Source organism: Bactrocera oleae, chromosome 3 (assembly GCF_042242935.1).
Source record: "Bactrocera oleae isolate idBacOlea1 chromosome 3, idBacOlea1, whole genome shotgun sequence".
Taxonomy (NCBI): domain Eukaryota; kingdom Metazoa; phylum Arthropoda; class Insecta; order Diptera; family Tephritidae; genus Bactrocera; species Bactrocera oleae.
In genome coordinates this window covers 10,791,634-10,816,885 of record NC_091537.1, presented here as the reverse complement: position 1 = coordinate 10,816,885, position 25,252 = coordinate 10,791,634, and the positions used below count along the sequence as shown (strand labels likewise).

The following is a 25,252-nucleotide window of genomic DNA, read 5'->3' as shown; positions in this document are numbered from 1 at the left end:
GATAATAGTGAGGTTATGTTGTAACGCTGGATTCTAGCATACTAAGGCATGAACTTTATACTCAAGCATCAGAAAGTCGGTAGCTTTAGAAATTCAATACACAATACACGATCTTAACAAAACCGTTAGCTAGCTGTTATAAATATGTACTCACCACTAAAATTAGTTGAAATTAAAAATCACATACTTTCTGTTCCGCTGTCGAGAGCTTTACAGTTTTTTCAATCTTTATTCATTTTCAATATTCTCCACCTTCTTCTGAACATTGCGTTTGTTACGTAAAACTATTTTCTACAAATTACATTATATGTGTAATTAAGTAATTGTATGACAGTAATAATTTACTTGGGCATGTGAATATTATTTGATTTTGTTTTTGTCATTAATTATCATAATTTTTTCATACGTACATATGTTTAAGTGATTATTAGATGGTTATAAAATTAAAAATAAATCTAAAATAAAAATGCGGACAATGAGCTGGACCAGTTGTTATTTTCCAAGCAACACCGTTACCGCCAGATGACTATCAATAAGACGTACAAGCTTCTTAACGGGCTAGAACTGTTAATAACTAAAGTTAGAGTTTGATGTTACGCTAATTACAAAGGTTTATATGTATATTTTATATTTTATAATTATATTATTATATATACTTCGCACTATATACAAGCCTGACTTACGATCATATATACGTTCATATTTGTCCAATTAATTTGTTATAAATCGCAACAAACATAACACATTTTGTTTTACAATAATATCATTCTGCAGAATCTTAGTAAGCATAATATTTGCTTCCAAATATTTACAGAAAACAGAGTCAGCGCCAAAAGTTATTGTTGCTACCTTTGGCAAGTGTACTTTGTCTTCCAAGCCATTAAAATAAATGCAACTCCATCTTCGCAAACACACCTTCCAACTTGCATACATATAGCATGAATTTTACTTCGCCACAAGCAGCTAAGGATAGCGTGCAAGTAACCGCTTACATGCGCTCGGCACCTTTCTGATTGGCCAGCTCGGTTGCCGATGCCACCAACCGTCACTTCCGCATCCTTTATGGTGCTTGCAGCCAATGAGCAAAATGCCAATTTGCGTTGTTGTTGTTCGGCACTCTCATACTACTTGGCGCTCTCGCGCTTACTCACACTTGCACACTAATCTCAGCGTGTGGCTACCACTCAACCACCACCACCACTAACCACAAACGCTTCAAATTTCACGTGCTGGATATATACATGACTCAAGAGGCAAAAAAGCGCGAGCTATGTCCTGCAACCAGGCGTATGAGTGACGCCTTACACACTAAATACTACTTACAATACTACTCTCTCTCTCTCTGCGACATGGCGCATCAGCACAAATCGCGTGATTGCAAGGCATAGCTGAGGAAATTCGTTTTTCGTTGCTTTTGCCGAGTGAAATGCATTTCCGGTGGTGAATTGTTTTTTTGACGCGCGTTGGTGTGTGTGTTGGTGCGTCAGCCGGCGAAACCGCCGCACGCCATTGGTTGGTCACTAGCCAGTGACGTTGACGTTTGTATGTTTGCGCTTGACTGCAACGTGGTAATTGCCAATCGGTGAGATTTATGTGTGTCGTTTGAAAGAATGAATTGGATTGTTAAGTGTTGCTAACTGCTGATTTTATTGCTGTTACAATAGAGTGGAGTTACACGCCTGTAATGAGAGAGAAAGAGTAGCATAATTAGTTACATAGTTATGAAAGATCTTTAAATAAAAAAAAATTGTGTGTTTGAGGTTAGTTATTTTTTTGTACAAAAAATTAAAAATGTATCTATTTTTATATGCTATATTGAATTTTTTCGTACAGTATATAGATATGTACATATTTCGGATTAAAGTGAATTTTATATGGGTATATGTTGGGAAAAATTTGTTAATATTCTGCAAAATTTTGTGTGTGCAAATATTTGGTGGAAAATAAAAATTTGCATTATTTCCATTTCTTGTACATCTGTATTGCACACCATTTCAACGCAACTGATATTGATAAAATATATTTAAAAATATTTTAATGAAATGGTGGCATCATAATATTTTTTCGTTCTTTTTTTCTGTTTTGTTTTGTAAATGTATTTTATAATCTCGATTGTCACTTTTCAGTTATAGAAAAAATTTTATTAATAAAATAAAATAAAGTTTATACAAAAATTATTATTATTAAATTTGAAATAAAATTTTATAAATAAAATAAATGTGTAAAAAAAATGTATGATTCCAAGAAAATATTTTTTACAAATTTATTAAATTATTTTTCAAAAAAAAATATTATTTTAGGAAAATAAATTTTCTTGCATTGAAAAGTTTTAACTTTTTTTTAATTATTTACAAAAAAAATATTATTTAAAAAGAAAAATATTTTTTTTTCTTATACGAAAAATTTTTAAATAATATTGTTTAAAAAGAAAAATATTTTATTTCGTGTTATGAAAAATTTTAATATTTTTAAATAATTTTTCTAAAAAGAATATTATTATAAAAAAATATATTTGTTTTGTATGGGAAAGTTTACATTTTTGTTTAAGTTTTCTGATAAAATTGTATTATTAAGGAAATAATTTTTTCTTCCACTGAAACATTTTTAGACATTTTTTTTTGTGCAATATAGTTGCCATATATCGTTAACACCCAAAACTCGCATTTTCTCCAAAAAGAATTTTCGCCATGTCAACCATTTCAAACCACCCTAATGATACTTTATACATTTTTTTATTAAGTTTATTTTTATTTAAGAAAAACAAAAATCTACGCTTGTTTACACACTATTTCAAATATTTTTCTTTGCGATTTTCTTGGCACAGATTACTATACCGATTACTGCAAAACTATTGACGATTGCGTATGGGAGTTGTAACTATTTATATGTACTTGCATGCATGTGCCATTTGTTACAAAACAAGGAAAACACAAACTATCTGGCAACCTCACAAAGCATATTTAGACTGTTCACGCATAGGAACCGATAAATACTTGTACACAGATGGACAGAACATAAAAACTTAGCCGTTGGCACACATCAAGCGTTTGCCAACAAAGTGCACATTAAGAGATTATATAAGACGCTAACGGGTTCATTGCCTGAAACAGGTTGCCAGAAAGGGGAGCAGAAAGTAGCACAATATTCTTTTTCTGCTCATATATGCGTTTGTGGGAACAATCCTTGGCAAAGGTTTCCCCCGAGTCTCACTGCTCCAAGTTGTTGCTTGCCAATTTTTCGCTGTTGTTGGTGTGTGGTGCGGGCGCGGTAGTTCGGTAGTTGACCATCACTCGAATCGAATTAATTTTGGCAATGAAATTTGTGTTGTGCGTAAACAATTGGAAATTGGCAAGTGAAATATAAATAATAAGTGCAGGAAGAAATGTGTGAATGAAAGCACTTACACATACATGTGTACCTTATTACGTGTGCGTGTTTTTTTTTTTTTTTTTTTGTAATTCAAAAACGTGACTCAAATTACCGTAGTTTTTATATTAATGTTTCCTTATTGTTAAAAATATCAGCCAGTGATTTGGTATATCTTAATTGACGCCAAAGAGTGCTGCGTGCGAAAGATTAGGGTAGGCCGTTACTGTAGCACATCAGAATAAGTAGTAGTGCAATGATAGTTGAGTACAGACTGCCTCCTCATGACCTTCAAAGTGTCTAACATATATTATTAAATATACTACATATATATGCGCTCGAAATCTTACTATGAAAGAGTGAGCTATCAGTTAGCTGAGAGAGAAAGCTATTATTAACTTATTTTTTAACTGACTGTTTGACTGCTTGAAGGTTTTTATTCAAGTTATTTGTGTCTAGATCACTAAAATATAATACATAAGCAGCTTGATTATTTTGTTATATATAAATAGTTTGTAGTTTCCATAGAAACCTTATATAGCAAAAAAAGCTCACAGTTTTGACTTAGATTATTTCCAACTACAATAAAATTGCTTAGTTTCACTAAAATTTTGTAAAATCTTTCAATATTAATTCCCACCTCAAATTTTCGGATGACAATTATTTCCTGGTGGTATATCGATAACAGATAACTTTTTAACTTTTCATGCAGTCTTGCAGCATCATAACCTCAAAAATTTTTACAGTTTAAGCGAGCATTCATTCTTGAAGTCCTTGCACCAGTCATTCTCAATTACTTACAGTCCTTCTTTGCTGTTAGTGCGGTATTTAAGTACCGGCAGTCTATAATCGAACCATTAACTAACAAACGCACTTCAAAACCATTAAGTCATACCAGCGGACAATGTGTGTCCTCATGAAAATGAGCTATTATTCACATCCGTGCGCAATAATTTCCACCGCAACATGAACACATTCGATTTCTTCGCATTTCTGCTTCCCCTCACAGTCTCTATTTCTCTCTAACCTTCAACAAATTTTCGTTCAATTTACAAGCAGTTAACACATGAGTTATGAGTTTCTACAGCAACAACAACGTCTACTTACTTACTTATGAGCTCATAAGCACAACAGACCCTGACCTAAGGCAATGCGAAAGTATTTCCCGTCTACACCACTTGCTAACTAAAGCAAACATAACCTAAAAGAAAAAACATTTAAATACAGAAATCCAGCTTCTCAAAGTTCTACCGCGACTTTTGTCCGTCAGTCAGTTCGAAATAAAAACGAAACTGTTGCGTATGCGTAAAATACGTAATAAATGCAAATGAATTGTTGTGGCGGGCGCAACATGCAGGAGGGCGGGCCAGTGGTGATTCGGCGTCAAGCCAAAATCGGCTGATTTCTTGGCAAGCGGCAACGAAGCTGGCGCTAGTGGCAACCACTGACAGACGCCGCGGCGTGTGCCTGAATGGGAAGATGTCCAGAAAACTTATTGGCAAAACTCCATGGCTTTTAATTTATGATGCAGACGCATCACCGCCGTTGTTGACGGGTGAGAGCGGTGCGGTGCGCTGCGGTGCGGTGCGGTGCGGTACTGATCGTCATATAGGGGTTGCTAATGGCGTGCAAGAGCACTTATGCGATTTGCGGAGAAATAAAATCATACATTTTATAGCTTGTCGTGGGGTTTTTGACATAAACTAAGCGTGGCAACAATTCACGATTAATTAGTGGCATATTAATAGGTGATTATTTAATAAGTTGTTGCTAGTTAATTGAGTTCACAACTCATTTGGCGCGACAAAGTGTGCAATATTTGTTTTTTATTTTTTATTTTTGGCTTTCAATTGGCTGGTGGCGCATAACGGTAGATATCAGACTTATATTAATACTTATATACAGATATATATATATATATATATATTTATGTATATGTATAGTATATATAATGTATGCTTGTAAATATTTTGTTTTTTTCAGTTTTTAGTTGTCACACTTGTTTGTTTACATTTTTAGCAATTAAAAATTTGTATAATATTTTTTTTTTTTTATTATTTTCGTTAATTAAAAACATATTTCTAGTTAAATATTTCACGAAAATAATTTTTTTTTTAGCAAAAAATTCTAACAACTTGTTATACAATAAGCAAAGATTTAATTAACAAATTATACTTTAGTTTCTTATATAATATGTGCATATGTTTAACAGATTGTTGCTTTTAGTCTTACATTTCAGCGTACATTTTCTCTATTGTGTAATTAAAATTATTTCAAAATATGTTTTTAGACAAATTCGCGTAAATTTTCGGTGCGCACAAAAGTCTGCAAATATTTATTTATTCTTTAGTTAGCTACGCATATACATACAAACAAACATACAGATGTATTTTAGCGTCTATATGATTTAGCTACATGCATACCGTAAGTGTACGAGTGTATGTATACGCATACATATATACAACGATCTATTTCAAGACGCACATGATTGCGTCTCTTTTGCTATTTTAACCTTAATTAAAATTGTTCTGAGCAAATAAATGCGATTTCGTGGCAACAAAAAATATAATGTATATACATATATACTTATATACATGCTTACATATGCATGTAAGGCTTTGAGAATACAAAAATACATGCATATTTACAAGCGCATTGTAGAACACAATAAATGGCATATGTAAAGTCAAAAAAAAAAAAAAAAAAACAACTACTAGTTAGAGCTAAAAGTATTTAAAACTTGAGATCGGAGTCTTCTGATAATGCGGATCATTGAAAAACTCTTGGTACTTAGGCAAAAAGCAATGCATGTTGAAAATCAGCCATTTACTAAGCGTTATATAAAAATTGATTCTTAGGTTGGATTAATAAATTTGTGAAAAGCTTATATAATTATGCATATTAATTAAATTATGAGAAATACAATCTACAAAACTGTGCAAAAAAAAAAAAAACGTTAACTTCGATTGCACCGAAGCTATAATACACTTCACAGTTGCATTTCTTATAGCATAATAGGGTATAAAAAATTGCTTCTCTTTATTTTGAACGATCAGTTTGTATGCCAGCTATAAGTTATAGTGATCCGATCTGAACAATATTTTCGGAGAGCGTAGCACTGTCTATGTCAATAATATATGTCAAATTTCGTGAAGCTATTTTGTCAAATAAAAAATTTTCCATACAAGAACTTGCTTTTGCTCGCTCAGTTTGTAAGGCAGCTATATGTTATATAGATCCGATCTAAACAATTTCTGCGGAGATTGCACCGTTGCCTTAGGCAATAATATATGTCAAATTTCTTGCTGATATCTCGTCAAATGAAAAAGCTTTCCATACAAGCACTTGATTTCGATCGTTCAGTTTGTATGGCAGCTATATGCTATAGTAATCCGATAGCGGCGGTTCCAACATATCAGCAGCTTCTTGTGGGGAAACAGAGATGTGCAAAATTTCAGAACGATAACTCAAAATCTGAGGAACTATACAGACGCATATAACTAAATCGACTCAGCTCGTCATGCTGATCATTTATATTATATATTATATGTGTTTTATAGGCTCTCAGCCGGTGCCTTCCAGATTTTAAAAACATCGTGGCAAACTTAATACATTATGTTCAGTTTATAAAAAATAATATTTTTTATTAAGTAGTAAGTTAACGGTACACCCTACTGTGGCGCATTGCTTTGAGGAGCGCAATTATATTTCTAAAGCTTTTTTCTTTCATTTAATTGCTATCTTTTTGCTTAATTACTCGTGTAACAAATGCTTGTAAAACAATGCAAATATAATTTTAACTAAATCAGCTTAGCGTTTGATGCACATAAGCGCATGAACAGGGTTGGCAAAGAATAAAATAAATTTAGAAAAAAAAATTAAAAAAAAAAAATACAGACAAACAATTAATTAAAATATATATATTTTTTTTAGCTTATTAACCAATACAAGCTCGTCAATTCACGAGTGACGGCAATAAAGTGAAATTAATGACACAAAACGAAAATATAGTTGTATTCGATGAATGTGATTGTGTGTGAAGAAAACTGTAAACGCCGCGCTTGTGTGGGTCGCTTGCTGATTATTTAACACTAAGACTAAGTGTGTAAGCAACTTTAAAGCTGTAAAATCTCATTAGAAAGTATTTGCTTTTAAGAATAAATCAATGCTAATGATACTACATGCCTTGATGCGGTTCGAGGTCTGAGTAAAAACATTTTCAGTTTGAGATCTGTGTTTTTGTGCATTATCATGCAAAAGTGTTCGACTTGCTGTTATATATTATGTTATACAATAGAATTTCTGAGCATAAAAGTATAGTAATATATATAGTTTTTCCAATGGTACAGTCATCTTGCCATAAGCGAAGTTAAAGCTATAAATCTACTGCTGTCAGAAATCTTGCAAAACATATCGCTGAACTCAAGAATTTTTCAAATATTAGATTCTGCTTCTTTACCGTTCTTTTGTATTGATTAGACAGAGTTTTAATAATAAAGTCTTTAATCTGAAATATTTAATTGCATAACTGAGATTCTTAAAGCTCGAGCAAGAAAAAATGCAATATTTATGAGTTACTTGTACTGAGTTGCCACAATAAACATATTTTTTTTGTCTTTTCTTAAAAGTTGGAAGACATTTTTGAAACTAATTTCTGTAAATTGAAACATACAATTTAAAATTCTCCAACAACTGTAGCCTTAAAAGAAACGAATAGTAAATTCAAAATGCGGTGGGCAGATTTCCGCGCGCTAATGGAATATTTATAGCTGAATTTCACAAAAGTTACTCGCACAGCATTTCAACACATATTGATTTTGACAGCTGTCAAACCAAATATTTTTTAAATCAAAGCATAACGAACGCGAACCCGCCTAATACGAGCAACTCTTTCAAAAGTAGAACTATAAAACTTACATAGCTTAAAATACACAAAAACAAATTACTAATAAAGAAAATAAATTATTATTATACATTAGAAAAGAAAATAAATTAGTGTCGCAATTGCTCGCTTACTACCGGTTTTAATCAAGCTCAAGGCCTTTCTTTGACATGTCAGTCTATACCTGTCAGCAACGACTGTCAGCACCACATCAAGGCAATGCATAGAAAAAACACTACAGTCTCAATAAACATAAGTCGAAGGGTGTTGAAATACATACTATACTTGTATATATATAGATATATATATACATAAATTCTTCTGTCTATACATGCCGCAGTGAGTCTCATCTATTCGAAAGAAACTTGCTTAATCGCGCCACCAGCTGTCCGTCCGTTCGTGCGTTCATTAGTGCTTAGCGATCGCTGCTACAACCATTTCAGGATTTCAGCATTTGAAAGTGACATTTCTGCGCATTTTCGCTTTGACGTTTTTCGAAATCTGCGCGCGGTTCACACAGAGAAAACAAAAAGCAAAATAACAACAAAAATTCGGCAGACGTATAAAAATAGCTAAGCAAATAAAGAACGCGAAGCGCGCAGATAAAATAAATAAAGTCAGCTTTGCCGGAGGTGATCAACGCACACACACACGCAAGCACAAGTCGATATATATATATAAATATATATATATGTATTATAAGTCAAGTGAAATGTATGAATACTTGTAGACGCTAGTGTTTGTTTGCGACACTGACTACAAGCAAATGAAGGAAAAAATACAAAAATTTCATAAAAGAAAAGCGAACAAAGTAAGCGCACGCACACACACACACACGCTGACGCTGTTTAATGAGCAAAGAAAGCAAGCTGACAGAATCCATTAAAGAACGCAAACATGCGCCACCTTCCTCGCTGCCGCCAGTCACTTCACCTTCACCTGCTGTTGTTGTTGTTTTTTTTTTTTTTTTTTTGAAATCTTTGCCTGTTCATTTGTGCGCAATTTGCATCTGTATATGTAAGAGGATGGCAACAACAACAATGACAACAGCACACTTTGGCAAAAACAGCAGATATTCACTCGCCCAGCATTCGGCGGAGGGCTGACACATATGCATCTACGTATATAAAATTACCGAATGTGACGGTTTTTGACTGAAAATTTATTTTAACGCTTAAGGAAAGCATGTTGTCGTTTAAGAATTTATTTTAAAACTCCAAAAATGGTCACAAAAAATTTTTTAAGTTGCTAACTTCTAATTGGCCAGAAAGAGGACTCTCCATATCTTCTACAACACTTATCAAAAAATTTTTACGAAATAAAAATTTTAACTCGAAGATTTACTTTAAAACTGAGATGTTAAAAAATTTTTTTTTTTTGTCTAAAAGTTTTCTCTTTTTATAATCTACAGATCTACTCCCAGTCTAAGCAAAAAAAAAAATTTTTTTTTCGTGCCACCCTAATATACATATACTTAATGCATATCTATGTGTATACTTTATACATATACTTGTAGTACTATGAAGTAGAAAAATTTTATTAAAATACACAATTGAGAACTTTCAACAAACCACTTTACATTTAAAAAGAAACATTTTTATGGAGGAACATTTTTGATTATAAAATGAGAATGGCGAACGCTAAAGTATCTTCAGGCCATTTTAAATATTTATTATCATTATGCAGGTTACAACTTTTTAATTGCTTACACTTTTAAGAGCAAATTGCTCATTTTCCAATTTTATGCGCGAAAAATCATAAAATTTTAAAATATTATTTCAATATACCACTTCTCTAGAAACATCTTTTTGTGATTCATATGTGCGAGTATTTGCATATGTACATACACTCATGTACTATATATACCATATTTATCTTTGCAGTTAAGAAAATAATTTTAAAATAGAATTTCCGAAAACACATGCCTCTTTAAAAATTACTTAACCTGAAACAAGCTGCCGATTTCCATTGAAATTTTTGTTTCAATTTGCTTAACTTAAATATTATCTTAAATTACAGATGTCTATAGATTAGAGTTGAAAATTTTAATTATTTTTTACATTAAATTTTAAAAGTATGAATTTTAAATTTTAAGAATATGTTAGGTATTCTTTTTCGGGTTTATATATTGTGTGTTCAATACGAATTCTGCAACAATTGAACAGATTTTGTTGATTTTGATTTTAATTTTGTTTTTCAAATCGATTCGCCTAAACTATTTTTGTTTTAGACGGTACAAGATGCGTTGGCTCAGCTAGTTATTGAAAAAAAATTTGTTTTTAATTCTTTTGATTCGATTTGGAACCAAATATTGCACAATTATCACAAGATCAATATTGAACCGGACTGCCTGACTGGCAGCTGTTTGTTTCGCCAACCACACACTAATTGACATATGGCGATTAAGCAGCACATAAATCATCAGAATTTTTTTATCGATTTACTTTGCGCGCGCAGTTTAAATATGACAGTCCGGGTCAATTTTGATCTTATGTGTATGTTGCTAAATATTGTGCATTTTGTTCAATTTGCGTCACTAAAGAAATTTTTATCAAAATCGTTTATAAGTCTTCAATCTTTTTTTCTTCGCTTCATTTATTATTTTTTGAAATATTTTTCTCATGACATTTTGTAATTTCAATTTAATTTTACAGAATGCTTTTTATTGAAGTTTTTAGCTCGATATTCGAGAAAAATGTCACACTACTTTTGTTTGCAATTTCCTGCGTATGTAATAAAACATACATATATATTTTGCTATAGCGCCAACGGGGAACATACGACTTTATATACATATGTATAATGCGACCTTATTGACTAAAGCACTTACTGAGGTTGAGGCCTTTTAGAAAGAATATATATATACAAAAAATATTGCAATATTATGTCCTTCCACAGTGGACCTTCTATAGGCCTAGGTGCGTCATTAGACAGCCACTCTACTTACCTACCTACCATTGTCCTTTCAACATCGATAATCTTACTATAATATCGTACCCTCTAACTTAATTATATTAGATTTGAGACTCGCCTACTTCCTTCTTCAACATTTTTTCATAATTTCTCTTTATTTTCATCCTATTTATTCCCTCTTTCTACCTTAAGTACCTTATCAGTGTTCATGGCAATTCGGTATGGGATCCTATCAGTACATATGCCCAATATAAATACTTTCTTCAATTCGTTAAATATTTTCTCTTAATGCATCTAAATTTTTAATAAAACATCGCAAGCCTGTTACTAAAATACTGAAACAATTTGTTGTTGACAGTTTTTCTGGTATTCGAGGCATACTAAAAAGCCTTACACGGAGTAAATATGGTATTTGTCCTAACCGAGAGATGGCACCATAAACCATGCCCTATCTGAGAGTACTAAACTTAACTCCAATTTGAAACTGTGATAACACTACTTTATACTTCACTGCCTAAATAATATACCTTGTTATAAACTTTTACGATAATTTTGTATATACCTATATAGACCTTTAGACCTTTAGACCTTTCTGAATCTATAGTATCAATGCCCCTATAGGGAAGTGAGTCTTAACCTACAATTAAGGCTTATCTCTTAAACTGTTCAAACCAGAGGTGCTCGCACCAAAGCTCACTTAGTTCCGTTCGGCTCTCAACAACATCAAATGGCACTGTTTGTCTTGCAACGACAACACTTACAACAAACGTAGCATTATTTAAGAATAATATGCAAAATGATCACAGCAAGCACGTGGACTTGCACTAGAACCCTCTCTATGGTTCGCGAGGGTTTAGTCGAAACAAATGTATTATGCATTCGGTTTTTTTCTTGTTATGGTTTTTTCTTTTTGCTATAGTTAACTCATCAATATTCATATTGGGCCATATTGACCCAAAAATTAAAAAATGTTTACATTTTTTTCTTATGTTCTAAATATAAAGTGCATACCAATCGACCATACATTGACAAACTTATGACTATTTTTAACATTATAGAAGAAATAAAAATGCGCTATATACCATACATTAGGGTGGTATATATAATTTTTCGTTTAAGTTAAGCGTTTACGAGGTATTCATCGTCAAATATCAATGCCTACCAAAGCAAAACATAAAACACAAAAAATTAAAAACAAATAAATGAAAAAAAGAAAAATTTTTTGGAGATCAGTAAATTTCATATAAGACTATGAGCTTTGCAATTCAAAATAATGCCTTTTCGTTGAGTTTTAAAATTCTAAAAAAAAAAACAAATTTGCCTTAAAATAGGTAAACTTCAACCGTTAATATCTTTTAAACGGTTAGGTTTACGAAAAAATAAGAGATCATTTTGCAGGGCATTCAAATTCCTCGAAATATTTTTTCAAACACTTGGAAGCGAGATATGGATTTTTTTATCTGATAATAAGAAAAAATAGAAAAGCGTTAGTCAGACGACCTTCCGGTTACAATTAAGAGCTAATACTTGCAGAGCCCTTATTAGAGCTGTCCATCAACCAATTTTTCAGAGTACGAAGCGAAAAAAACACTCGTTTTTTTGACCCACCCTAAAATGCATGTTATATACTTTCTTTTTAAAAATCAAATGTAACTTGTTACTCATGCCACAGCGAGCTCATTGTTTGCGTGATTATTTTCACGTGATTCACTTAGGGTTAACTAACTAACTTCAAAAAAAAAGCGAAGCAGTCGAAGAGTTAATAAATTGCTATTGACAAGCCTATAAGTCAACAAAAATTGACATAGTACAAGTATTTGCAACATTATCTGTCAGAAACATTTGATAAACTTTCACTATGCTCGTTAGCAACGTCAACACAGGACGCGTTCGCCGACACCAACGCAAATGCAAAGGTGTGCCAATCAAACAAGTGATTTCACCAATAAATCCAACAAAAATGCAAAATTGGCAACATCAAATATTAACTAGCTGCCAAGACGACGTCATCACTTTATTGGCGCTCATAATAGCAAATGAAGAAGCTGCCAAATACAAATCAAATCGAATGAAATGAAATCAACAGCAACAATGCGCGCAACAATAACAACTCAGGACGCAACTCAAAAGCGTTGAAATATTTGTATGATAGCCAATAAATGCGCGAGCCCACTTGATACTAGCCAAGCACAAACTACTTACATACGCTACTGGTCATGATGGCCAACTAATGCTGTCAACACGCCGCGATGAGTAGGGTGAATGAACAGCAACAGCCTTGCTGCACACCAAACGCTTCACCTCCGTTTAAGCGGGTTTATGCACCAATCAAACAACTCAAATTCATGATTTTCGCAATAACAATAATATTGAGCTTGCTACAAGACACCTGTTCGACCGGCAACACAGCGGCTAGCTTGCCAGGAGCAAAGTGGTGACAAACACTAAGTTGCGGTAGTCGCGGTGGCTGCTTGCTGCACACGTGTGGCAGGCGATTTCTTTTACTTTTGTCACGTTGCAGAGAAATACTGAACACAAGCTGAGCGAGCGCTGCCAATAAACAATCAGCGCCAATGCAGCGGCAGCATTCGCTGAGACGCGTGTCCAACTGGGCAAGTCGTCAAAAATGTGCGTCCACAATTAAAACAACTTAAAGCGCAAATTAAAAAACACTAAAAATCTACACAGCACAAATTTACTATGTTTGCGTGCACGTGTGTTTGTATGTGTGTGTGTGTGACGGCACGCTAATGCGATTTCCACGGAGCAACGGCGCAGTGTTTGGATTATGAAGGCGTTGCTCTGGCGTCTGGCGCTTGCCAAAAGGACTTGCCAAGAAAAATGAGTAAACACACCAACGGCGGCGAGTAGCCAACAACGACCAGGCGACCAGCAATCGGCGGTCGAAGATGCTGTCATCATTGGCTAAATGCCTGCCGCAGGCGCGCAATGAATGAATTTTATGAGCGACGCACGCAGTTTCAGCGCGTGCACTTAGCGTGCTTGCCAAAAAAGATGAGGCGCGAAGAAATGCTACAGAAGCCGCTACTATGCTGTTCTTGGCAGTGAGTAGCGCTGTTGCTGGCGCTGAGTTTGTGGCTGTGGCTGGTTAGTGGTGCGAACGCTTTATGGCCAAAACGCCGTTGGCAGGAGCCAAGAATTTCGTATTTGTGATTAAGCACGTGCACACACATACACTTGCGATTTTCTCCGTGAATTGTTTATTGTTTTCTTCACAACACGCTCCGCTGACGTTTCCCCCGCTGCCACACTTTTTCCGGTATTTTATTGTTTTCTCGCTGATGACGACGTCTACAGTCGCCTGCATGTTGCCGGCTCCAGCTGCCAAAATGTGTATGTGTGTGCAGCGTGTGTGTATGTTGCGTAGTAACATAAATCTCAGCGTTGCACTCTGACATTTCTTGGCGTATAATGTTTACATTTTACTGGCCAGAAACCAAATAAGCAGCAGCAAATAAAAAAAAATGTGTGTGTGTAGCTGGGGTTTTCCTGCTGCGGCATTTGTTTTAGATGCGAAGACTTTGCTTGCCAGCAAATCATATATGAAAATTATGTATGTGTGTGTGTGCTGGAATTTTTAAAAATTCGTTATTTGCGCGTGCTGCTTGTGGCAGGCAATACTCTTGCCGCACACACACACACATATACACATATATATGATACATCGGCGAAATGCCAGCGCGTTTCTTGGCAGCCGAAACGCGTACCAGTAACGGCAGTTATGAAGAATATCGAGTAAGTGTTTGGCTGTTGCGGCATACTTGTGCGTTGTTTGCTTACTACATTATTGTTGCTGTTGTGTTTTTGTTGTCGCCTGTGTCTTGTCAGCCAAGTGAAATGCTGCAGTAGACTAGTAGGCGCTGCAAATTGCAGACTTTTCAACGCATCACTGCAGTGATTATGGTGAAGACAAACAGACATACATACTTATATGTATAAATAGATACATACATACATACTTATACACATGCATTCAGACTTATATAAGTATATAAAATATTTACTTACAAACGTAGGCTTCCAAAGCACTTCTCTTAAACTCTGTTTAAATGCATGAGCACCAATACACACACGCGCGCGCTTTTCATAAAACACATTATTACTCATACGCACTGTCACACATGCGATATTTTTATAGCCTAAGTACAGCGTTTACTCATAACAAAACCACTAAACCGTGGCATTGCGATTTTCATAAGCAATAACAAATAAATTTTGTATTTTTTCGAATGTGCGCTACAGTGTGTTGTTTACCAAATTATTCAGAATATGAATATTTTTTTTTAATAACGGTATGATATAACGGTATGTTTGCTGCTTTCTTGTATTATGTATACCCATAGTACCCTCCAAAGAGTTCTCCGATCTAAATGTTCAAAAACTATTATAGACTTAGTGTTGCCAAAAATTCTGTTACAAAGTTTTTAATGCATGCAGCGAGTAGAAATTCGCATAAAAAGTGGCGTAATGTTTTATTATAATTTGTATGCAGTGTCCACTCATGTATAATAGCAAGTTCAGTGTTTGCTTTCTTTTATTAGTAATAGATTGAGGAGCAAAAGAAAATCATAAAGCGGCGATTGCATTACATAAGTGTCGAAGAAGCACAAGTGAAACTTATGAACTTAATATTTCGAGAATGTTAGTTTTCCGCACTATTGAGCGCTTTTCCCAAATGTCTACAGTTGATGACAGAAAGTGAAATGATCGCCATCGCGTAGTTCGCACCAATTCAATTTGCATGGTTCAGAAGGCATTTGCGGAAGTCTCCTTAGGAAACAGAAAATTATGTGAAGCGCAATAGATATATCCACCAGATCATTATCAAGGCTTATTCGTGATGATATGTACATCGCATTCTACAGAAAGATTCTGCTCCACCAAACAAGGCAAAAATCACCAAGTAGCGGCTTAAAAGCAATATTCCTAATTTCTTAGCTGCAAATGATTGGCCGCCCTAGAGTTCAGATTTTAATCCATGACTACAGCTTATTGTCAGAGTTGGAGAACATGGCCTGGCGAATACCGCACAGAAATTTAAAAATCCTTTTGTTGGAGTAGCGTCGTCAATATCAATAGAAACTTTGCGTGCTACTATGGATAAATGTGTGAATCGTTTGAGGGTTTGTGTGAAAGCAAAATGTGACTTTTTCGAAAAAAAAACTTCACGTCACTCATTAAATACATAAATTCGATATTTAATTAAATTTACTTTATTAAAAAATGTATTATAATTTTATTTTTATAACAGCTTGAACTTGTAACAGAACTTATGGCAGGACTAAATATATAATTTTTTAATTTTTTTTTCAAAATTTAATGTCAAATTTTTTTTTTTTTTTTTAAATAACCAAAAAAATCTTATTCAATTGGTTTTATTTTCGTTTTTGTTCTTTCTTCAAATTATAAGCATTGCGTGCTATAAAGCATTTTGTCACTACAAATTAAAATATCAATATATCTAAATTTTCGATTCGGCGTGCAATGTGTGTTCAGCATTACCATTTACATATACAAATATATGCATGTATCTGCAACAATAAATAAATGTGCAATAAAACTATTATTTTTATGAGATACATATGTGAGGTTATAGCGTCTTGCTAACCTCTAATATAAAACTAAAATAATCAGCTTGTGGTTTTTAGGTTATTTTTCATGGCATTAATCAGCGAAAATCAAACACTGTGACGCGCTGACCAGACCAACTGACCCACACATTAAAACAGAACTAAAACTTCGGCGGTCAACAAAACAAAAAACCGAGAGAAATAGAAAAATATTATATATATATGTATATATATGAACTGAAAAGCACAAACAAAGTCATAATTCTTATTTTTTTTACAATATTTTTTTAAGAATTGCTTAAAACAGTAACAACAACAACGCTGCAGTTTGTTTTTAACACTCAGTAATAATTTTTAAGAAAATGAAAAATCGTTTGTGAAAGCAATAATGATGTGCATGTGGCAGAGCGCATGAGATGCGGCAAAGGCAAAGTGCAAAAATATGCAAATCACTTAAAAGGCCGAAGGTGGAGCATGAGAAATTAGTAAAGCGAAGTGATGCAAACGAAAAGTCGGTAGGAGAGTGGACACTGCAGTGGGGCTGCAAAAGTTTTTAGGCGGCGACGGCCGAAGGACATTAAGTTGAGCGCCAAGCAGTGTACACACACAAAGCAATGAAATTATCGAAAATAATAACTTCGCATTTTCGCCTACACAATTTCGGCAAATGAGCGTACGCGGGCGGGATGGTGGTCACCCGGTCAAAGGCGAGCGAATCCGAGAATTGTCTGCATTTGCGCTTTGTGGCAGCGCCACGACTTTGTGATGGTAATAAATTGCGACACAAACAGACGGCCGTGGATAGACACAACTGCAGTGTAAATTAAAGCATGAATTTGATTTGTAATTTGCGAATTTTTCATTTTAATGACCGCAGCGATTGCTTGAGCTTTGTGGCTTCATGGCAACGGCTATTAAAATATAAATGCAACAAAGCAGACGTTATGCAATAATTATGCAAATGCACATTATTTATGTGTGTGACTATATGGAAATTGAAGCTAAGAAGTATTTATTATTTTTGTTTATTTCAAGAAAGCACAAAAAGAGATTTATTTTTAATTTTATATGTTGCAATATTTATGTGCCATATATATTTGAAATCTCAGCTGTTAAAAAGCGATAAATTTCATGTGGCAACTCATTCAACTGTAAGCCATAGCCATTTGGTCTATCAATAAAACTGACACCGATTGCAGGCTATAAATCTGCGAATAGCCAGCAGTTTTTTCCAACGCGCGCGCTTAACTTACACAACATGTCGAAGAAAATGAGGCGGAAATGATAAAGAAAAATGCGAAAAATATGCAACTGTAACATTGTTTGTGCGACAGTGACAGCAAGCGCTGAGCGCAGCTTCGAACTGACCAGCATTTTCCGGCGCTGAGAAAAATATGAAAAAAAAAATAACGCTGAAGGCAAACATATGCAGCAGCGCAAAGAATGGCCAGTGAACAGGAAAACAAGACTAAGTTGCCAATTTCCGGCGAAAAAAATGCAAAGAATTAAAATTGTTTGTTATAAAAAAAATTATAGCAGCGCAGAATGTGTAAAGCTGCTGAGGAATTATTTCGGCAGGATGTCCGACACATTGTTTGTGTCACCAGCGAATGCGAAAATTGGCAGCAAAAAGCGCTGCCAGCAAAGTGTGGAATGCTAAAAAATATTCTAGAGGCAGCACAATATTGTAAAAATAATATGCAAAGAACGAAAGAAACGGTATTTGCTTTGTGGAGGCTTCGGCCAACACCATGCTTTCATTTTTTTGTTTCTCGACACAATCAATTATTTTATCTTTTGCTTTGGCCATTGCTGCACCCATTCAATCTACTACATATTTGAATAACAGTATTTTTTTCTCGATTTCATGTCAGCAATAATTCACAGAGCCACACATAGCCTCCAGAAGCAACTTGAACATACTTTGCATACGACACACAATGCATTGTGACAAAAGCAGCAAAGTGACGGTTGAAAATATTATTTTCCACGCTGCATTTCTCAAATTCCTCAGCAATTAAACTTGTTCCGCCAATGAATTCACTTAATTTACCTTAATGTGAATTTATCTTCGCGCGAGTTGCCGGGGACATCGGGCTAATGTAGAACGAAGGATGCTAATTAACTTGAGCAATATCTGAGTGCTTCATGCTACGAAGCTAGTTGTAGTAATGAACATGTAGATTCAACTGTTTGCTTGTTTTTATATGCAATTCTAATTGTTTGTGTAATTTAAGCAGCAGAGGTGTGCGGAAGTCTCTCCTGCTTGGCTGCTGTCTCTGCTCTTGAGGCTTTCTTCCAAATTGTTAATTGTTTTAATGGCGTATAAATTTTGGCTGCCAACAGAATTTTCCTTGTAAGACATTAGTTACGCTGCATTTAGTAATAAACAGTTTGAGTAATTACTTATTTGGTGTGCAGGTTGGGAGAAATAAAAATAAATTATAGCATTTTGCACGTGCTTGCAATAAAATATTTTTAGTACAATAATAAATGAAAATGAAGAAAGAAAATGTAATTAAAAATAAAATTTAAAAAATTAAAAACAAAATAAAAATAATTAAAAATAAATAGCAAGGAAAAGAAAACGACAATTTCAGTTGCAGCGAAGCGGTAATATCCTACATAGTTGCATTTTTAATAGCATAAAATTGTATAAAAAGATCTTTATCTTGATTTTGATCTATCAATTTCTATTGCAGCTATATGCTATAGTGATTTGATCTAAACAATTCCTTCGCAGATTGTAGCGTTGCCTTTGATAATAACCTGAGCTAAATTTCGTCAAGTTATCATGTCAAATAATCAAGTTGTCCATACAAGCAATTGATTCCGATCGTTCATTTTGTATGACAACTACGTGCTTTAGTGAACCGATCTGAGCAATTTTTTCGGAGATTATACCGTTGCCTTGCGCAATAATCCATGGCAAATTTCGTGAAGATATCATTTCAAATGAAAAAGCTTTCCATAGAAGAACTTGATTTTGATCGACAGTATGACAGCTATATCATATAGTGTTGCAATATAAGTGGTTTCAACAAATGATCAGCTTCTTGAAAAGAAAAGGACGTGTGCAAAATTTCAGATCGATATCTCAAAAACAGTGGGTGGCTAGTTTACATATATACAGACAGACAGAAAGACATGACTAAATCGACTAAAAAATATTTTTCAACAATATTGTCAGCTGTTCGCAAATTTTTATTATTTTCTTTTTACCATATGTAAGTATTTCTAAGCCTATTCAGTGCTGCGTACAGCTTACCATGGCGTATGAGTAATATTTCTAATTTAATATCACTCATACGCCCCGTTTAATGCGCACATTAAAAAATTTTACTGCTAAAACAATAACAACACAAGTTGTAATAATAAATTTTGTTTTTATGTAATTTTTCGCTTTTCATCGCTGTGTTTCGAATATGACAACCATACTGCGTTCATGCATGTTCGCGTCCACAATCGCATGAAAACATGACTCCCCCGCAAATTTTTGTTTTCAAAAAGAATATTTCTGAGTGTATATATATACATATATGCATATACATATGTGTATATAGTATACAAATATATTTTTTATTGTCAATCGGTTAATTTTAGTTTGTATATTTATCTACAAATTATCAAGAGGCATAAATTAAATTTGCGTTTGAATTTTTTAAGTTTTTCCAGTTACCAATTGCTGTTATAATATTTGATGTCGTGAATTTAGCATTTTACTTACTGCAATTTTAAGTTTGGAAGCTTGAAGCTGAAGAGCAGAAGTACTCACAGCTCCGCCACGCAACGCTCTATGCGTTTGCAAATTTATTACAGCGGCAAATGCATAACATTCGTCGAGGCGTCATATGGCGAAATAAATATTTATTACGGCGCCAAGTGGTCGTGCTCTTCTGCTTAGTTATACTTATGAACTATATACATATATATATACATAAGTAGGCATACATTTAATGACTTCCACGCGTGCAGCTCCATGCTTTTGAAAACAATATAACGGTATTAAATCAAGTTTTTCTATGTAAATAAAACACATTACATTTGTAGTAAGGACACTGCTCGCTTTAGACATCTTTAACTAATTTGTTTTCTTTATGTTAACCCATTTATACCTAATACTAAAATTTATTTGAAAGAATTCCGAAGACAACACGTTTAAGGTCCTTATGAATAAATATTTAATAACAAGGACCAGTAGATCTATGTATGGCGTGACAGCCAGCCAATATAACCTAACCTAGTCTATCGTAAAGTAAGTTAAATATTTTTTGAGTTTAGTTTTGCAGTTAGAATTTTCAAAAAATCGATTTATTTTTTAATTTTTTTTTGCTTCATGTACATATATTTAAGAATACACACAGAAAATTTCATATCGTTCCGGTGAATATTTTCGAAGTTATACGCAAATTTGAAAAGGCGTTTCAGAGTGCTTGGAAGTGCAAGGCCGGAGCGGCAGCACGTTTTTCTCCGAATGGTGTTTTCAAAGTCGATGACCAACATTACTCGAAAACGGCTAAACTGAATAGTCTCAAATTTAAACACGAGCTTCTTAAATATATGTTTTAGTAATTAATCGTAGCTTTTTTCTCTCCAATAAATACAAATAGTTTTGTTTTTATAAACATATTTTGCTTATTCCTTCGATTAATTACTAGGTTCTACGTTACTTTAACGAAATCTGTTTGGTTTTTTAATTTTATAAGATCCCGTTCAGAGATATAGTGGCCACAGCAAAACGTCTTTTTTTAGGAGGAGCTCCCGGAGATCAGCTATAGCTCTTTTCCAAATAAATGTCTTTACTTATACTAAGTCTTAAAATATAGTTGAAAGATACCATAATATTTGTATATATTTTTGGATCAATAAATTTAAAAGTTTTCGCAAAAAACTTCTGGAAAATTCACTTTTATTCGGCCTTCTAACTGTATAACAAAACAGGTCTGTATATGGCAAAACAGGTCCAGTAATAACTCAAAGTAGTCTTGACTGGCCCACATACTTGTAGTTACAATTATTTCTGACCGTCGAAGATTTGTAGTAAATTTTTATTTTTTTTGTGTTTTTTTGTAAACGAACAATGTAATTGTAATTGCTAGCGCTATTATAGAGCTCTCTAAATAAATAAAAATATATGTAATAAAAAAAATTTAACTAAAAAAATAAAAAAATTATATACCGAAAACTCTCTAATTTCAGCCTACAATTAAAAACTCTAATTTATTTTATATATAAATATTGTTGGAGCTTATATCATCAGTAGATGCTCCAATTTTCGGTTTGGACCTCGTTGTTATACGACAAACGGAAGATCTTACAACTTTTAGCTTAAAACTGGCAGCCAGATGCAACTTCGCGCAGATATTATAATAATTTTTAAAAAGCTTTGTTTTGGCGTTGAGTAAACGGTTTGCTGTCGCTAAGCAACAGCTATTAGGCTAATGCTTGAAATTGAACTCAAAAACTTTCTAACTGTAGCACGGACATAACTCAGAAACATAAGGAATTCTATTTGGTTTCCAATCTTTAGTGCTGAAATATTTTGAAAAAAAAAAACGCTCAAATATCTTTTGTGATTAAGTCCTACAAAATCTTAGATTTTTTATTTCTATTTCGTAATACCTTAAAGTTTTTTGAAAATTTCTTTAAGTTTAAATAGCTGGCTTTAGTTAAAATAAGCAATTTGTATTATTATTTTTAGAATTTTAGATTATGGCTCGATTAAACTTGATTTTGCAAGCTTTTTTGTGCTCTTGAGGCATTAAGTCAAATGGAAGCTTAATATTTTCTTACTTTTATATAGAGACTATATACCGTTTTATTTTAAGTGGAATTCAAACCAAGCAATTTTTAGAATTTTTTTGTTTTAAATATTTGCTTTGCTTGCTTTACTTTGCTATATTATATTGTGTAAGGTGCTTTGGCTGGCTTTGGCCTTGTGAGTGACTTTGATACTGGGCTGTTAGAAAGACCCACTAAAAATTTTTGACAGGTTCGATTTCACAAATTCTGTCATTCTTAGGTATACTTTGAGCCTGACATACAACAAAATCAAAAAAAAAAATTTTTATTTTTTTAATCTTAATATTAAATTTCTATTAACCAATTGTAAGGAATTTCAATACAAATCATAAATCAGAAATTAAAATCCAACTTAATGTATTTAGTTTAACAATACTGTAACGTATTTAAAACGTCTCTTTGAATATTTTTGCTGATGGCATCTGCCTTCAACTTTACACTTATACATATTTATTTAACTCACCAGAATTCTGATATTTTTGTGGTTTCAGGAAATTCCATCTGACTGCTATGGGCGAATTGCGGTACTATTTTTATCAGCGTGTACATTGCGGTATTGAAACCGACACTGATAACTGGGTTCGCGACAGTTCACCGATTTTGCATCATGATCGTTGCGATTATGTAAGTAAATGTATGCTTTACAGCTGTTTATATATTTATAGATTATAGTTGATATATGTATATATTTTGATTAATGATTTAATTTATTACTTCTTAATATTTAATATTTTTTTAAACAATTTTTCGCTTAGAAAATTGTTGCTTTCTTATGCATATATTCGAAACTAATATTGCACATATGTTTTCTTAACGTTGTTTTACCGTTATATGCCTGTTCTAGTTTCACTACACTTACAGTATTATGTAATTGTCTTTTTTAATTGTTGAATTATAATTACATGTAATTTATTATTACATAATTTTATGTGAGTGTAGACTAAGCGACTATTTTTTGTTGTTGCTTAAGCACTTTATTGAAAACTAAGTTAATGCGATGAAAGTTCACTACCTCTATTAACGTTTCATTGATTTTATATTTAACTATTTAATATTTTATTGCTACGCGTATGCTTTTGGATATTTTTGAATATTTTCGAAAACGTTGTTATCCAAAATTTCAAGTTATGATGCGCAGTATTCACTCGTAAGCCGCGCGTGTGCAGCCTTCAGCGCGTACACCAGCGTTATGCGTATTTGCAACGCTCCAAAGGGCAGCTGGCTTTGATTTTCCGGCCAATTGGCCACGGTTAAAGTGTGTTGGCGCGGTGGCTGTCTAGTTTGGCACGGCTTGGCTTGATGCGGTGTTGACATTTCGCAAGCACAACGCTACGACTTCATAATTTGGCGTTGTCAATTGCCAAAAAAAAATAAAGTGAAACAATAGCTTTTTTGGGATATAGCCAGCAGCTGCTTGCCGCTAGACGAATTTCGTCAATCAGGTGTGATAGGGTGTGTGTTATGGCCAGCGTTCTTAATTGTTTGAATTCCAACTGCTCCATTTGAACGAAAAGTTAATTGAACCGTTGCTATCGACAGCGTACCGTTATGGCAGTGAGGTGGTCTGGTGCGTGCGTTCGACCAACGTGTGCATCTGTTGACGTGCGACGCGCACTGTTGGTAGCTGCATGATTGAGACGGACGTATTCTTCTTGTTTTTTAATTGCTACTTTCCCGGTTGTTGTTGGTAGTTGGTTGTACGTAGGCACCAGCACGACATCGTTGCTGATTGGTAACTGTCAAAGTCGATCAATAGGATTTCCGTTAGTTTCCGGTCGACATTTAGCAAACACTTTACTGGCGTAGAACTTAAATTCGAGCGGCTGTTGTTTTTGGCCGCGTTCACCTCCAGCGTCGACTTTACCTGATGTCTGCGATTTGCTGTTGTTATTGCTTTCTTATTGCCTGTTAGCCAACACTGGCTTTGAATTTGGCTAATCGTCTGCATGTTCCACCAGCGTGTGTGTGTGTGTTTGTGTGCGTGTGTGTGTGTGTTGACTGGCCGTTGGCATCATATTCTTTGCCACTTCATGACATTTCTTGATGACTTTTTGAGTTGTTGGCCAAGTGCTGCAATTGTCATCGCCAATAAGCAACACCAACACACGACATACACCGTTATGTCTTGCATAGCGCTTAACCCGACACTGTGTGTTTGTCTTAATTCTTGGACTTGGATCACAACATCATCACATCACTTGAACAGCTGCTCTCTTGGCCAGAGCTTGTGGAAAAATAAAAATGAATCGCCAAACAATGAAGACGAAATATATATTATTTTTAGTTTTTTTTTCGTCGATTTTTTCCCCCTGTGTTTAGTGATTTGCTGCTGTTTGTTGCTGTTGCTGCCCGTATTTTTCTGGCTGCCGTGTTGGCGATTTTCTTGGATGCGTTGCGATCCAAGAAAATCGCCCGAAGGGCATACCGCCACTTTCGGTGCCAAGCAAGCACACCACACGTTGTTGGCTGCTGCTACTTTGTTGGCCAACTGACTGACGACTGCCGTGCCATGGCTCGGTTTGTTTCGGTTTGGCCTGCCAAACGGCAAACAGCAAACGGCCGGCCGCTGTCGCAGTCGCAATCGCCTTGCGTAGTCGGCCAAATCGTAGTCGGTCGTCGTTGTTGGCGCGTCATCATCGCGTTGCGCCATCGTTGTTGCTATTGTAGTTGTTGTTCTAGCCGTGCATCGTCGTATGTG

The 25,252-nt window shown here is 34.2% G+C and overlaps 1 long non-coding RNA gene across 1 annotated transcript; it reads right to left on the bottom strand.

The window, feature by feature from the left end:
• Positions 1-187: 187 nt before the first annotated feature.
• Positions 188-25,252, bottom strand: LOC118682260 (uncharacterized). The gene is made up of 2 exons (XR_011395658.1): positions 23,018-25,252; positions 188-1,679 (listed from the first exon to the last, which is right to left on the bottom strand). It is a non-coding gene; the product is annotated as an uncharacterized lncRNA (long non-coding RNA).